Source organism: Schistocerca americana, chromosome 3 (assembly GCF_021461395.2).
Source record: "Schistocerca americana isolate TAMUIC-IGC-003095 chromosome 3, iqSchAmer2.1, whole genome shotgun sequence".
Taxonomy (NCBI): domain Eukaryota; kingdom Metazoa; phylum Arthropoda; class Insecta; order Orthoptera; family Acrididae; genus Schistocerca; species Schistocerca americana.
In genome coordinates this window covers 41,791,843-41,808,255 of record NC_060121.1, presented here as the reverse complement: position 1 = coordinate 41,808,255, position 16,413 = coordinate 41,791,843, and the positions used below count along the sequence as shown (strand labels likewise).

At 40.3% G+C, this 16,413-nt stretch overlaps 1 protein-coding gene across 1 annotated transcript in view; it reads left to right on the top strand.

Annotated features, from left to right (window-relative positions):
- Positions 1-16,413, top strand: part of LOC124607003 (collagen alpha-1(XVIII) chain-like) — a 939,249-nt gene that overhangs the window by 696,388 nt on the left and 226,448 nt on the right. Inside the window, exon 5 of the mRNA XM_047139151.1 lies at positions 14,134-14,183. The gene's annotated coding sequence lies outside the window, so the exon portion shown is untranslated. The remainder of the gene's footprint in view (positions 1-14,133; positions 14,184-16,413) is intronic.

The following is a 16,413-nucleotide window of genomic DNA, read 5'->3' as shown; positions in this document are numbered from 1 at the left end:
ATGACCCGAGTGCTTTAATAGCGAGTTTTAAAAACTAAACTTCCGGTGTGCCTGAAGACGGGAGTTTACAATGACTTCTGGCGTTTAATACTGAGACGAATGTTTAAAATACGAAAACTGCTCAAAAACTAAGGCGTACGTAAAACGTTTCTTATTTCTTTGATGGGACTTTCTCTTCGCTTTTATCAGTGTGTTATCGCTGTTAGTGTGCTACGTGTCAGCGTTCGAGTCAAAATATATCAAATTCAGCGTACAGGCACACTCACCCATAGCGGTAAATGTTAGCACATATAATTAAATAGAAAGCACGTAACAAATAATATCAGCTTATATCCGCTATGCTGTCTTGTTAAAATTAACTGTGTATGATTAGGACTCTTAATGTGAACGTGTAGAGAGACGGTTTGGGTTAAATGCTCTCAATAACTGACCAACTGTCAATAAATTTTGTAATGATTCATCGCCAAACAGTGATAAAGCAGTGTTAACGGTAATACATGTTAGATTTATTTTATATGTTCATTTATAATAAACCACTGATACTGCCATTGACACGCTGTAGCCAGTTGCGAGAATAATCCTTCTCTCTATAGTCGTCTGATTTAGGTTTAATTCCTGTTGGAGCAACGTATTTTTAACGTTCTGTACCTCAGTCGGTGAAAACGGAACCCTTATAGGATCAGTTTGTTGTTCGTCTGTACGTCTGCTAACACATCTTTTTCTCAGGAACGGGTAGGGGTCGTGTAAGAAGTCCTTGGTGGTGTAAAAAGTCTAAGCTTCTAAGTCAATGCAGTCAAAAAATACGGCTATTTATGTCACATATTTTGATGCTCGCAAACTCACTCATCAACATCAATAGATGAACTCTCTACGTGTAAAGTTTGGACGGAACTCTCAGAGCGTGAATCTACTCGCACTTGTCCGATCCTTACTAATTAATTCCGTTTTTCTGTCCACGACGGGCACAAATTGTAGTTTTATTACATGTTTTAAAGAGTAACCACAGTGTAACAAATGCAGTCGCGACACTCTGCTATGAAAGTTGTTACTGGGTGAGACAGCAGACAGCCACGTGCGTCGAAAGGATAATGTTTATTTTTTGTTATTTTTTACTCAGTTAACAGAATAGTTATAGTATTTTTGAGTCCTATGCATTAGTAAGTTACCAAAACACATGAATTATCGTGAAGCAAGTGGAAATAGAGCCGAATTTCACTTATTCGTGAGGAAATACTTTCGAACATGCGCATAATTGCAGCTTAACCCGCTGGAAACAAAGGAATACAAGGTCATATATCATGCATAAGAAGCATATGTTTGTATTGTTTTCTGTTCTTATTACGATAGGCACTTTCTTTGACACGTAAAATTGTGTACAGAGACTAAAGATTCGACCTTTCTAACGCTTCATTTAGCTGTCAAATACCTGAATATTTTTGTAAATGTTATTACTTTTGCTTCAAAAACGAAATGTGTTTAAGATTCTTGCCATCTATGGCTCAGATGTCCCAGCAATTATATGATTATTTTTTTATGTTTTGGGAAACAGTTTTATTACTTTTAACCTTTTATTATTAAGTTTGTATGGTTTTCCCCAGGGTTACAGGTGTGGTGGCTTATTTGGTACATTAAGTAATGCATATTTTACAGTCCATACAAATTTCCTACGGATCAGGTTCACTGATATGGGTGGAAGTCTAGCGAAAAAATCTTCGTAATGCAGGGTAGAAGAAGACGTCTTTCTGCAATAGGTCGGATCTTCTAGTGTTTATTAGCAATTTTTGTTCTTGAATGATAAATGACATTCTTCAGTAAGTATCTGTATGTTACACGAGAGTCGTAAATAAAATGTCCTATAAGCTACCGTTTCTTACCTCCCAGGGTGCTTAGGAAATTAAGCAAAGGTAAATGTGGTGTAATTTTTTAGTTAGCGTCGATTTTTATGGCGTTACATACGCTCCCTGTTTTAAAAACTATGTTACAAATCAATATAAACGATGCTACTCACACTCATCCGTTATCGTACTCAGAAGTGCAGCAAACAGGACGTTATCGCAGTGGGTAACAGAAATGTGACGCAAGTGTGTAGTAACCGTGTCTTCTGTACGTCTTGGCTTAATTCCTAGCTCGCTAATTTTGTTAAGATGTCGTAGCGCCTCTCTTGATTTTACGTGCGTGCACATGAAAATTATTACTGGTGCTCTTAGGCGACAGGCTGGATAGAATCAAACAGTTTTTCTGAAAAGTACAACTAAATTTGGGTTACTACATGTTAGGTTAATATTTTCAAATTACTCACAATGATCGAATTCAGTCTCAATTAATCTCAAAGACTGATTTATAATGGTTCTCGCTGCATTCTCTCTCTCTCTCTCTCTCTCTCTCTATTCGTCTAGTCGGTTCCGACTCTTCGTGACCCCATGAACGCCACTTTTTCCTGTCTTGCACTTTCTCCCGTAGACCTTCCAGGTTGGAACACATTGCTCCTGTGATGCCATCGATCCATCTCATCCTCTAACGTCCTCTTCTTCTAGTTCCTTCAATCTTCCCCAGCATTAATGTTTTTTCCAGCGAGGCATGCCTTCGCATTGTGTGTCCAAAGTAGGTCAGCTTTTGTTTTAACATTAGACCTTCCAGGTAGAAATCTGGTTTTATTTGCTCCAATATTGGTCTGTTAGGTCTCTTTGCAGTCCATGGAACTCTAAGAAGTTTCCTCCAACACCACAATTCGAAGGAGTCAATTCTTCGCCGTTCAGCCTGTCTAATGGTCCAGGTCTCACATCCATACATCACAACTGGAAAGATCATAGCCCTCACAATACGGATCTTTGTTGCTAGCGTTATATCTCTGGACCTTATAACCTTGTCAAGGTTTGACATCGCCTGTCTACCGAGCAACAGGCGTCTCCAGATTTCATGGCTGCAGTCGCCATCAGCAGAGATCTGGGAACCGAGATAACTGAATGTGGTCATTACCTCCATGGTTTCTCCTGCTATATCCCACGAATTGGTAGGTGTAGTTGCCATAATTTTCGTTTTCTTCACATTCAGCATAAGACCGGCCTTTTCACTTTCGTCTTTCACCTTCAGTAAGAGTGTTTTCAATTCTTCTTCACTTTCTGCCAACAGGATCGTATCATCCGCGTACCTTAGGTTGTTTACATTTATTCCAGCTATTTTAATTCCTGTTTCTCCTTCATCTAGCCTCGCATTCCTCATAACATGTTCTGCATACAGGTTGAATAAGTACGGTGACAGTATGCAGACTTGCCGGACCCCTTTCTGAATCTTTATCCATTTCGTTGTTCCATACATAGTTCTCACCGCGGCTTCCTGGTCAAGGTATAAACTCCGTATCAGATGAATGAGGTGACCTGGTACACCCATGTTTTTCAGTACGTTCCATAATTTGTTGTGATTGACGCAGTCAAAAGCTTTGGCATAGTCAATAAAGCAGAGGTACACACCTTTCTGGAATTCTCTCGCTTTTTCCATAATCCACCGAATGTTAGCAATTTGATCTCTAGTTCCTCTTCCTTTCCTAAATCCAGCTTGTTCGATCTAGATATTGGCGAAGTCTATTTTGTAATATTTTCAACATAACTTTGCTAGCATGTGAAATAAGTGCGATTGTGCGGTAATCTGAGCATTCTTTAGAACTTCTCTTCTTTGGAATGGGGATGAATACTGATCTTTTCCAGTCTTCTGGCCACTGCTGCGTGATCCATATTTTTTGACATATTGAGTGCAGCACTTTCACTGCATCCTTTCCAGTGACTTTAAACAATTCTGCTGTCCACTAGTTCTGTTATCAGCCATATTTTCAAGGGCCCACTGGATTTCGCTCTCCAAAATATCTGGCTCTAGCTCTAAATTAACATTAACATCAGCAGTAAGAGCCCTGTGATTATGCAGTTCTTTCTTGTATAGGTCTTCTACATATTCTGCCCATCTTTCCTTAACATCCTCTGCTTCACTCAGATCTTTCCCGTTTCTATCTTTTATCATTCCAATTTTTGCCTGGAATTTTCCTTTAATTTCTGTAATTTTCTTATAAAGATCTCTTGTCTTCCTCATTCCGTTACTATCTTCAACTTCCTTGCACTGTTCATTAAAGAATATATTTTTATCTCTTCTAGCTAATTTCTGAAAATCTTTATTTAATTCAAACATGGCTGATCTATCTCCCTTGATTTTTGCTTTCCTTCGTTCTTCTGCAACTTGCAGTGCCTCAATTGATAGCCATCTAGCCTTCTTACTGTTCCTTTGCTTGGGAATGTGTTTCTCTGCGGCCTCCTTGACAGTATTAGCTACTTCTGTCCACATCTCTTGCGAGCTTTTGTCCTCCAGCTGCAATACATTAAATCTGTTTTGTACCTCTAAAGCATAGTCGGAGGGTATAGAGTTAAGGTCGTGTCTGTAAGTTGGGATACTTTTTGCTACATTCTGAAGTTTCAGCCGAAATTTTGCAATCAGGAGCTCATGATCTGATCCGCAGTCAGCCCCAGGTCTTGTTGTAGCTGACTGAACCGCTCTCTTCCACCTCTGATTACAAAGTATGTAATCAATTTGGTTCCGGTGTTGGCCATCTGGCGAAGTTCGGGTATATAGGCGTCGTTTTGGTAGTTGAAACAGTGTATTAGTAATTATCAATGAACTTTCTTGGCAGAATTCTAGAAGTCTCTGTTCAGCTTCATTTGTTGTACCAAGACCATATTTCCCTGTTATACCTTCTACAGCTTGATTTCCCACTTTTGCATTCCAATCTCCAACTATGAAGACGATATCCTGTTTTGGCGTTGACAGTAGTAATTCTTGTAAATCTCCGTAGAACTGGTCAATAATTTCCTTGTCAGCATCGGTTGTTGGTGCATAAACTTTATTTACTGTGATGTTGAGGGGCTGACCTTGAAGTCTGATGGACATCATTCTATCATTTTTATATTTGCATCCCATTACAGCTTTTCTCACTTTATCACTAACTATGAAGGCTACTCCATTACTTCTGTTGTTATCGTGCCCAGAATAATACACCATATGGCCATCCGAAGCAAATTCTCCCATGCCAGTCCACCTCATTTCACTTATTCCCAATATGTCGATGTTAATTTTCTCCATTTCTCTTTTCACTATGTCTAGTTTCCCTTGATACATGGATCTTACATTCCATGTTCCTATGCAGTGCTTCTCTTTGCACCATCTTACTCTTCGTGAAGCTCTTCTCAACCTGGTTCCCCCCGGAGATCCGATCGGGGAACTTGAAACTCCGGAACATTTTGAGCTGAGCGAAGCCATGGGGTTTTCTTGGGATAGTTCAGTGGTGGTTTCCCGTTGCCTTCCACTGTCCTCCAACTCCAATCTGCTCACCGACTCAGTTTCCCGCTGAGGTTGGTTACCCAACCTTCCGCTGAGTTGCTCGGCTTAACAGGGGCACCACGTGTAGGTAGGAAGTTGGAGAATTGAGGTGACAGAGGCTGTGAGAACTCTCTTGCTGAGTTCTTGTAATCGCGTATCACCCCCATTTTATGCCAGAGTCTCATGATGTCTGCAGAGACACCCCCCCCCCCAGGTCATTTCCTTATCAAACTGCAAAAGCATAAATTAATCACAAAATTATTTGTTAGTAATGAACCATTCCTCACCGTTATTCATAAAAAGTTGCAGGCGCGAAGCTACTTTCTCGTAGAGAATGTGCTATCAGAATTTCAATAACATCAATCACTTCACATCACACAATCTGTACTCCTTTTTCATACACGCTGTGCACTAGCTGTTAGTTCCTGGGTCGTTCAGAACCACATTTTCATATGTTATTCAGTGAAGTCAACATAGAAAACAATCTCGCGCCAGCTTCGTTCTTTCACCTTTCAGCTGTCGTAACCCCCTGATATCTCTCTCTTCCATCGAAATTATTTTGTATTAATTTATATCGGCATACCACTTTACAATAAATATTACGTATATTAGTCATATTGAAGTTTGAAAATGTTGAGTTTACATCAAGCAGAAGCTCAAATGGCTCTGAGCACTATGGGACTTAACATCTATGGTCATCAGTCCCCTAGAACTTAGAACTACTTAAACCTAACTAACCTAAGGACAGCACACAACACCCAGTCATCACGAGGCAGAGAAAATCCCTGACCCCGCCGGGAATCGAACCCGGGAACCCGGGAGCGGGAAGCGAGAACGCTACCGCACGACCACGAGCTGCGGACTACGCAGAAGCATTCACAAATTCTAACAGTAATACAATTAATTTTTCGTAATAGAAATGAGTACGTAGAATACGAATGCTCAAGGTGACGAACGCTAACGAAAAAAACGTCACTTGGTCTGCGATAAGTGGGCAGATTCATGTTGGAAATTACTAGGGCAGGTAAGAAAACGAACAAGTAGATCAAGGAACAGACTCTAGTGCACTACTATTAAGAAGATGGTGAGAAGGACATGTAACCAGGCAAATGGATGGTAGACGCACCAGTGATGCTTTCAGCTTGATTCTAAGACATAAGAATGAGAGAGACGACGATCTGGTGGAAGATGACATTTGAAAATGTCCTAGAATATAATGTTACGTTTAGTTGAACACTGTGATTCACGAAAAAGTCTAGACGACGTTAGCAGAGGACGTCAAATGGCGGCTGCTGTTTCCGCTCGTGCTGTCGATGATAGTGACGCAAGAACCATAGAACGGCCCTGAGTACGTGAGAACTGACCCCTTAGTAGATTATCTATGTTTTCGACGTGTGTAGAGGGGAACATCTTCAAGGATCAGTGGATGATAAAAGTGCAAATAATTGTCGTTACTCGCGGAGCTAACACCAGTCATCCCTCAAAAACTTTTATCGATAATCTGTGAGGGAAACGGTATTGATGAAATTCATGATAATTTACATTTAAGATGACTAAATTTCAGGATTAGCCGGAAGTGGTGCGCTATTACAGATCCAATTACAAGTCATGTAAAAGAAGCTTCACTAGTTCCTAATATCTCGTGTCAAAAACACAGAATTGCTTGCGGTGCAGAATTCGGCTCTTTGCCGACTGTCCATTCCTTGTAAAATATGAACCCCATGTTGGTGACATGGGTACATCATCTCTTGACAGAATGTGCACTTAACGCTCGCGACAGATAATACCGACATGGTTCGTCATTGTTTTTGTACTTTCCGCGAGTTATCGTCAACATTAAAATCTAATGTTGTCGCCAAAACTGTGGAACATCGCATTGTGACACTTTACTTTCGAGGACGCTTTGACACTGTGTCTAGAGGTGTTTGAATCGTAGCATGGAACATTATGTTCCTCGGGGCTTCAATGCCTGGAGTATCTTTAACCCTCTTGTCCTGTACTCTGCTTCTCCAGCAGCTCCAAAGTCCCAGCTAAACGCTTTCATCTTTGTCGGCCAACGACAGTGCTACGAATATTACATTAGTGTCTCGGCGTAGGCCTATAAGCATGAAAAGTGAATGACAGGTCACATACATTTTAAGTTTAACACGGTGGTTCCAAAACGGCGAAGGATCTATATTAGATTTTCAGTTCGAAACTAATATTTCCCTGTTTTGTAAGAAGCAGATCACGAATTTTCAAAATAAAAAATACAAATTTTCTTCTTAAATTTTGTTCTTCGAATTGTTTATTCCCGTTAATTCTAGTGTTTCGAGAACAGTTTTATGATTCTAGAGTACGTACATCATTATTGCACAACGTTTTCCTAACACCTTATTTCTTGTCTTTAAACATTACACAAATGTACACCTGAACGAAATCGCGCTGAAGCAATTTAAAATAGTTTACTTTGTAGAGAACCCATATCTATACTTTAACGAGGTGAGCAGTCCGCTGAGTGGCGAGCGCAGCTGACGGCCCGTGGTTCGTTTCCCGTCAGGGTCGGAAATTTAATCCGCTCATGCGCTGCTTGTTGCGTTGCCCTTATCACCATTTCATCATCGTCGAGACGCTAGTCGCCGAGTCAAAACACTTGCACCAAACGGCTGAATACACCAAATGGAGCCAACAATGCCACGCAATCACTTCATTTCAATGAGATTTGAGCGATTGATTTTCAGAACGGATTTTGGATGACGTGGCTACTCTTAGATCAGAGCAGTAATTTTTTTTAACTACACTACTTAAAAAAATAGAAGCCTACACCTTATACCACAGCCAGAAAAATTTGTACCAGTTATAATTCTGCAGTGAATGTTTTTAATATTTTCAAAAATACTTTACACATGCATGCAGAACTGAATTGTGCAGTATATTTGAACATTAGGCCCCTGGGCTGAGGAGGGATGGGGCGACATCTATAGCTCTTTTTTTATAATTTTTTGTCTGTGATGGCGCCTATGAGTTGCTGGGAGCAGGTCGGTCTTCTCTCGTGTGCCGATCTATTAACTGCATTTCGTCCTCAGTTATTTATTCCCTACATCCCAGTACTTGTTTTTCCTGCGATTTCTTCCCTCTGCTATTGTCTATAATATCATTCCACGATATCTTTACAGACGTTCTACCACCCTGTCCATTCTTCTAGCCAGTGTTTTCCACACGTTCCTTTACTAGCCGATTCTGTGGAGAACCTTCTGATTCCTTGTCTTAAATGTCTACGTAATCTTTAGCCTCCTCCTTTAACGCCATATCTCAAACGCTTCTCTTCACTTCTTTTCATGTCTTGCCATTCTGTGATTCATTTCCAAACAATGGTATACGCCAAACGTACATTCTCAGGAATTTCTTTCTCACTTTAATGCCTGTGTTTGATAGTAGCAGACTTCTTTAGTGAGAAATGCCCTCTTTTTCCTGTGCTGTGTGCTACCCTGTTCTTATATCCTCCTCGTTTCCTCTGTTATCCGTTATTTTGCTTCCAAGAATCGATCTTCTGCACTTTGTCTACTACACAGTCCCCAGTTTTCATGTAAAATTTGTCTTTAATGTCATTTACGCTGCTCTTTAATACTTTCGCATGTCCTCACTTCACTCTTAACCCATAATCTGTACTCAATAAATTCCTCATTCCGTTCAGTAGGCCCTGTAATATTTCGTCATTTTCACTGAAGATAGCAATTTAACCGCTGGTAACCTGTCACCCTGAATTTCAATTCACTTCGGAACCTTCCTTTCATTTACTCCTTTGCTTCCTCGCTACACAGATTGCACACCAGAGGAGGAATACTGCATTCTCAACATGCTATATTACAGTGGCTTTTACTTTTTTAAGTTCGGTATTTTCGTACTGTTCTCTAGTGTAGTTATATTATACAAAAATATGAAGTTTATGAAATTTGGTATCAATTGGAAGAGGGGAAGGGGTGCCCCTCAACCCCTTCATTAGGAAGAAACTAAAAGTGCATAACAACCGTGTTTATTTTTTGTCTCAATAAATATTGTTTGGAAGCAACTGATTAAACAATAACTTCACAACTCGCAATTTAATTATTAATATTCGTATGTTAAATTTAATAATACGGTCTCTAAAGCTACTATGTACAACGTCTGCTAGGCAAATATGACGAGAAAATCTAATTTTCTTTTAACAATTCTTATTAATTGATCAAGCCCTCACTGCACCCTCGAAAATTATTGTGATTTTCAGGTACTAGCTGAATCACATACTGCTTCTGTTTCTTATTCCTTTCTTTTTCTTCCCCTTTTTTAGTTAGTTATTGCAGTCCTCCATGAACTTGACGTTCACACTCAAATCTGGTTTTGTAAAAATATTCTTATTTTTCTAGCAACAAAGTGTTCCGTGCTGATATTGATAAATTCTAGTCTTTGACCGATTCCTTCTCGAATGCTTTTAAGATTTTCTTCTGGTTGTTCTGCCTCGCGATTCAATGCCTTGACAACTTTTACTTTTGATTTAGAAGCCTAATAAGAAACGATGATGGCCAGGACGACAAAATATGACACAAGTACGAGAAATGAGATTCAGTTTTTGCTTTGTCGCAAGAGAGATGGTAAGATCGACAACTCGATGTCTGCGGAACATTAAAACAATATTGAAATCTCAATACCATGCGTTAGCCTCAGAAGGATCGCAGAAGCACGACTCGATGTACGCAGTGACGAGGAAAATACAAAATAACAACTTCTATTTTCTTCCTGTGGTTATAATTCAAGTCCCTCATAGAATATAAAATATTCAAGCAATAAATAGCATTTGGCATCCACGTTACACGATGGATAGCCGTGGAGCATAGAGATGTACACCCCATTAAAATTACAATATAAGTGAATTATACATTTGTGTCTTAACCTCGCCAGGTGACTACAGGCCGATCAGCATACTACCTGCAATATCTAAAGCCCTAGAATACATCGTCCATGAACAGCTGACGGATTACCTCAAAACTCATAACATCCACGACAAATATCAGTCAGGCTTTCGAAAGCACCATAGTACAGCAACTGCATTAATCAAAGTAACTGATGACATTAAACATACTATGGACAGACGTGAAGCTACCATCCTAACACTGCTTGACTTTAGCAAGGCTTTTGATACAGTTGACTTTGATATATTACTAATTAAAATGAAGCAGCTGAATTCCTCAAACAGCGCAATACACTAGTTCGACAGCTACCTCAAAAACAGAAGTCAACAAGTCATTTGTGGGTCGGAAAAGTCATCATGGAAAAACGTGCGCTCTGGAGTTCCCCAAGACTCCGTCCTTGGTCCATTACTCTTCTCACTGTACATTAATGATATTTCTTCAGTGATTCACTCCTGCAACTACCATCTATATGCCGACGACATCCAACTGTACATAAGCGCAAGTCCCAAGAACATTGCTGACTCAGTAGCGAGCATGAACGCAGATCTTTGCTCTGTTTCTTGATGGGCACAGAACCTAGGTCTGAAACTAAACCCCAAGAAATCCCAGGTCATACTTATATCTCATCCAAAGTTAATCAGTCGGTACTTTCGCGAAACAGTCCCTCAAATACTCCTCAATGGTACCCAACTACCATACCAAAAAACAGTAAAAGACCTTGGAATAATCTTGGATGAACACCTAAACTGGGAAGAACAAATAGTCACAGCTTGCCGGAAATCGCTCTCCTCCCTACATGCAATTCAAAAATTTAGAAAAATATTTCCAACCCATGTTAAACAAAAATTAGTCCAAACACTAGTCTTGCCTAATCTTTACTACTGTGATGTAGTTCAACACGGCACAAATAGTGAAAATTCGAGATGCCTCGAGCTAGTGATGAATGCTTGCGTTAGATACGTATGCGATATACGGTTGTATGATCATATCAGTCCTTCATACTCCCAGCTATGTTGGATACGCCCACATAAGGCACGCGTTCTCCACACGATGTGCTTACTTCATCGATTTTTTAGCCACTGGTGCCCCCATTACCTATCTTCTCACATTAAACACCTATCATCATTCCACAACCGCAATACCAGATCGGATACGTCTAGCATCTTGGCTGTACCTTTACATAACACAAAATCTTTCTCCGTGTCATTCTCCATTTCAGCCATACGACTATGGAACACACTCCCCTGTGATCTGCGTCTTATCCAGAACCACTCAGCACTCAAGAGGGAACTCAAGACTTACATATTAGGGACGGTATAGCCACCATTGTTGGCCCCTCTCATCTTTTTCTTTCTCCTCTCCATCATAGCTTCGAATTTTACCATTCTATTTCTCTTCCTCTAACCTATCTACCTCTTCTATATCTCTTTCACCCCATTCTATCGTCTTACGTCTCTGCTTGATGAGAATAACTCACAAGCTGCAAGAATATAACGAGAAAATTCCCAACTAGCAATAGGACTGACATTCATAAAAGAAAAATATGTTTACTTTCATATACTTAGTCATTATTATTATTATTATTATTATTATTATTATTATTATTCTTGATTGTTATAATTATTTTTAATTGTTATAATTATCATTGTACTACTTTTATAATCTCTATTTTTTTTTCTTTAACATTAATACTGTATAACATGTTATATGTCCTTAATGTTCTGTAGAAACTGAAATTTGTTGAATCTGAGTATGCCTGGTTAGGTGTAAGAGAGGGCCTGAAGGCCCTAATCTTGCCAGGTAAAATAAATGCATAAATAAATAAATAAATTATATTTTAAGTAAATAAACACACGTTGTAGGTAAATAAACACACAAATTCACTTCAGTCTCGCATTTTCACGGTTGCTTTTGATAGGTCAGAAGCTCTCTTCCTCAAATAACGATGACTGATTTCGTGCCTGAAACTCCGACCTCCTTTCAATAGATTATTAATCAAAAACTGGCCAACTTCCTCCGTAGTTAAAGCATTCGCGCGTGCCGTGTCCTCAAAGCCTTGGCAATACTGTTTCTGTTTGTTTGTGAGGCTCAGACGATCTTGCAGCATATTTTTGTATCTGTCTGCGTTGTTGACACGAAGTTTTGATGTCAACTTACATGCCGGCAGATAGTAAAATATATCCATTAACGATGTAAATGTACATTTATATACATATGAGCAAACCACCGCACGGTGCATGGCGGTACGACTATTGGTAATTTCCTTTCTCGTCCCACTCGCAAACAGAGCGAGGGAAAAAACGACTGTCTAAAAGCGTCCGTAAGAGCCGCAGTTTCTCGCACCTAGTGTTCGTGTTGCTAATGCGAAATCTACGTCGGAAACGGCAGAGTGCTTCAACAGTTGGGCTGAAATGCCGGCTCTCTAAATGCAGAGAATCGTGCCTCGCGGAAAGAGCGTCGCTTTACATCCAGGGAGTTCGTAAAGCATCTTCGTAATACTTGTGTTTTCACCGAACAAACGGGCAACAAATCTAGTAGCATCCTCTGAACTGCTTCGGTGTCTTCCTTTAATCCGACCTGGTGGGGATCCGAAACGCTCGAGCAGTACTCCAAAATGGGTCGCGCTAGCGTTTCTATGCGCCTCCTCCTTTATCGATGAGCTACACTTTTCCAAAATTCTCCCGATAAAAGGAAGTCGAGCATTCGCATTTTCTACTACCAACGTGATGTGTTCATTCCATTTCATATCGCTTTGCAACGTTAAACCTAGATATTTAATCGATGCGATTGTCAAGCTGCAACCACCTAACGCTGTATTCGAATGTTGCAGGATCGTATTTCCTACTCATCCACATTAACTTTCATTTTCATACATTTAAAGCTAGCTGCCGTTCATCACACCAACTAGAAATGCCTGAGTCACTCTGTATCTTCCTAGAGTCACTCCTTCCCCCCACACCACAGCGTCATTACCTAACAGACGTAACTTGCTGCTCGCGCTGTCCGTCAGCTCATTTATGTACAGACAGAACAAGCGCTGCCCTGCCACACCTCCCTGACCATACTCCTGTCCACGATGAACTCTCATCTGCTCGGACCTTCGTCAACAGCCTGCAGAGGTGCACCGCGTGAAACACGTCCCCGACGTCTCGGAGTGTGGAATCTACGTGCTGCCCTCCGTCCACGGTTTTCTAGGATGTCATGTGAGAAAAGCGCAGATAGGTGGCAGTTTACTTCTGCTTACTTTGTTCAAGTAATACCCGAGCGAATATATTGCTTCCCGTAAACGAACTGAGGACAGAATTCAGTGCACGTGCTACGAGCGCTGGGTTCTCTCGCAAGTGAGAGGTAGGCGGCTGACACGCACTGCTCTCTGCCTCTCACTCACCCCTCACCTCAGCCTAGCAGGATCAGCTGGGAAGGGAATTGCCGGAATTGAAGCATACGACCTGCCGACCTTAGATACTGAATGAATGTGCCATGCATAAGCAATACTTTATGGAACTGACACTTTCTTTTATGCACGTTCTGATTTTGAATATCCAGAGACACCCTTTCCTCTTATCCTCCTTAGCACACTTCTTCCCACACGGGAAATGCAACTAAATTGGGGGATGGATCGAGAAAGCCGATCAAAATTTTTAGTCCGGCCATAAACAGAAACCCTATCACACATAAATTAGACGGTTGCTACTGAAGTGAAAAAAAAAAAAACCGGCAGAGATGCTGTTTGCATTTGCAGTTCGGCAGAAAGGTACTTAGCAGATTTTACATGCACGCTTCTATTACTTTAATATACCGTTTGCAATCTACGGTAACTCCTCACACATCTTTGCCATTTTTTGTGTTCCAGACTTTCCACTGCGAGGACCAAAAGGTGAAAAAGGAGACAGAGGACCGAGGGTAAGTGCCTCTACCTGTAGTGTGTTTGGTACGAACTAAGTAGTACAATACAGGGGGGCGCCTAACTAGGCATACAGTGGGGATTTATTATTATTATATTATGTATTACAGAAAATAGATTGGTAATGAAGTGAAAATGAACTTTTTATAAAAAAGTATAGAAAATAGGCTTATGAAATAACAATAAGTGCCATCTCTTAAGTGCACAATGTCTTAGGGGCTCAAATTGCCCGTCTTCAGCATTTACACATTCCTGTCGTATGGTTTGCACACTGTAGCACACTTTGCACAGAGTACTTTATTGTTATGAATGTCTTGGCAAGCTCCTCTTATGAATTAACGCATGTTATAAGCAATGCGTGGTGTTTTTTTTTTGTGAAGACTATCTTTGAATACCCCAAAAGAAAAAGTCGATTGGAGTAAGGGCCGGTGATCGTAGTGGCCATTCAAACTTATCGAATTACGCCATAACCTTGCATTTTTTTATTGAAAAGCCACAGGATCCTAAATAGCGTTATGGATCATCCTCTAGTAATCCATATAGTACTCTTGGCTGATACTCTTGCAAAACTAAACGTTTTATTAGACGACCCAAGGATCTACGGGAAACGTCCAACTCAACACAACCTCCCCTTTTGGATTTCTTTGTACTTTGGATAAAAGCCTACGCAACTACCATTTCAATACCATGCGTACTAACACTCACTGGACGATCAATCGCTGGCGCATTACAGATAGACGCAGTTCGATCAAATTTGTCATGCAACCTGTGTGAACTGGTAGTCTAGTTGGTAGAGGTATATTGAATTCTTCTATCCACTTCTGTCGAACCGGTTCAGCTCTCTCTGGCTTCCAGTGCTGTCTAATTAGCCACTTGGATTATTGGAATATCTCTTAAAAATAGAAAAACTGTCTTAGAACAGATAAAAAAAGTGTACCTTCTGTATACCTATTTGCCCCCCCCCCCCCCCCTTGTATGTGCAATCCCAACAAATTAACTCTATCTATTACTACAAATTAACTCTATCTATTATCAGGAGAAAGAAAACTGGCGTTCTACTGGTCGGAGCGTGGAATGTCAGACCCCTTAATCGGGCAGGTAGGTTAGAAAATTTAAAAAGGGAAATGGATAGGTTAAAGTTAGATATAGTGGGAATTAGTGAAGTTCGGTGGCAGGAGGAACAAGACTTATGGTCAAGTGATTACAGGGTTATAAACACAAAATCAAATAGCGGTAATGCAGGAGTAGGTTTAATAATGAATAGGAAAATAGGAATGCGGGTAAGCTACTACAAACAGCATAGTGAACGCATTATTGTCGCCAAGATAGACACAAAGCCCACGCCTACCACAGTAGTACAAGTTTATATGCCGACTAGCTCTGCAGATGACGAAGAAATTGAAGAAATGTACGATAAAATAAAAGAAATTATTCAGATAGTGAAGGGAGACGAAAATTTAATAGTCATGGGTGACTGGAATTCGTCAGTAGGAAAAGGGAGAGAAGGAAACATAGTCGGTGAATATGGATTGGGGCTAAGAAATGAAAGAGGAAGCCGTCTGGTAGAATTTTGCACAGAATACAACTTAATCATAGCTAACACTTGGTTCAAGAATCATAAAAGACGGTTGTATACATGGAAGAAGCCTGGAGATACTGACAGGTTTCAGATAGATTATATAATGGTAAGACAGAGATTTAGGAACCAGATTTTAAATTGTAAGACATTTCCAGGGGCAGATGTGGACTCTGACCACAATCTATTGGTTATGAACTGTAGATTAAAACTGAAGAAACTACTAAGAGGTGGTAATTTAAGGAGATGGGACCTGGATAAACTGACTAAAGCAGAGGTTGTACAGAGTTTCAGGGAGAGCATGAGGGAAGAATTGACAAGGAGGGGGGAAAGAAATACAGTAGAAGAAGAATGGGTAGCTTTGAGGGATGAAGTAGTGAAGGCAGCAGAGGAACAAGTAGGTAAAAAGACGAGGGCTAGTAGAAATCCTTGGGTAACAGAAGAGATATTGAATTTATTTGATGAAAGGAGAAAATTAAAAATGCAGTAAATGAAGCAGGCAAAAACGAGTACAAACGTCTCAAAAATGAGATCAACAGGATGTGCAAAATGGCTAAGCAGGGATGGCTAGAGGACAAATGTAAGGATGTAGAGGCTTATTTTACTAGGGGTAAGATAGATACTGCCTACAGGAAAATTAAAGAGACCTTTGG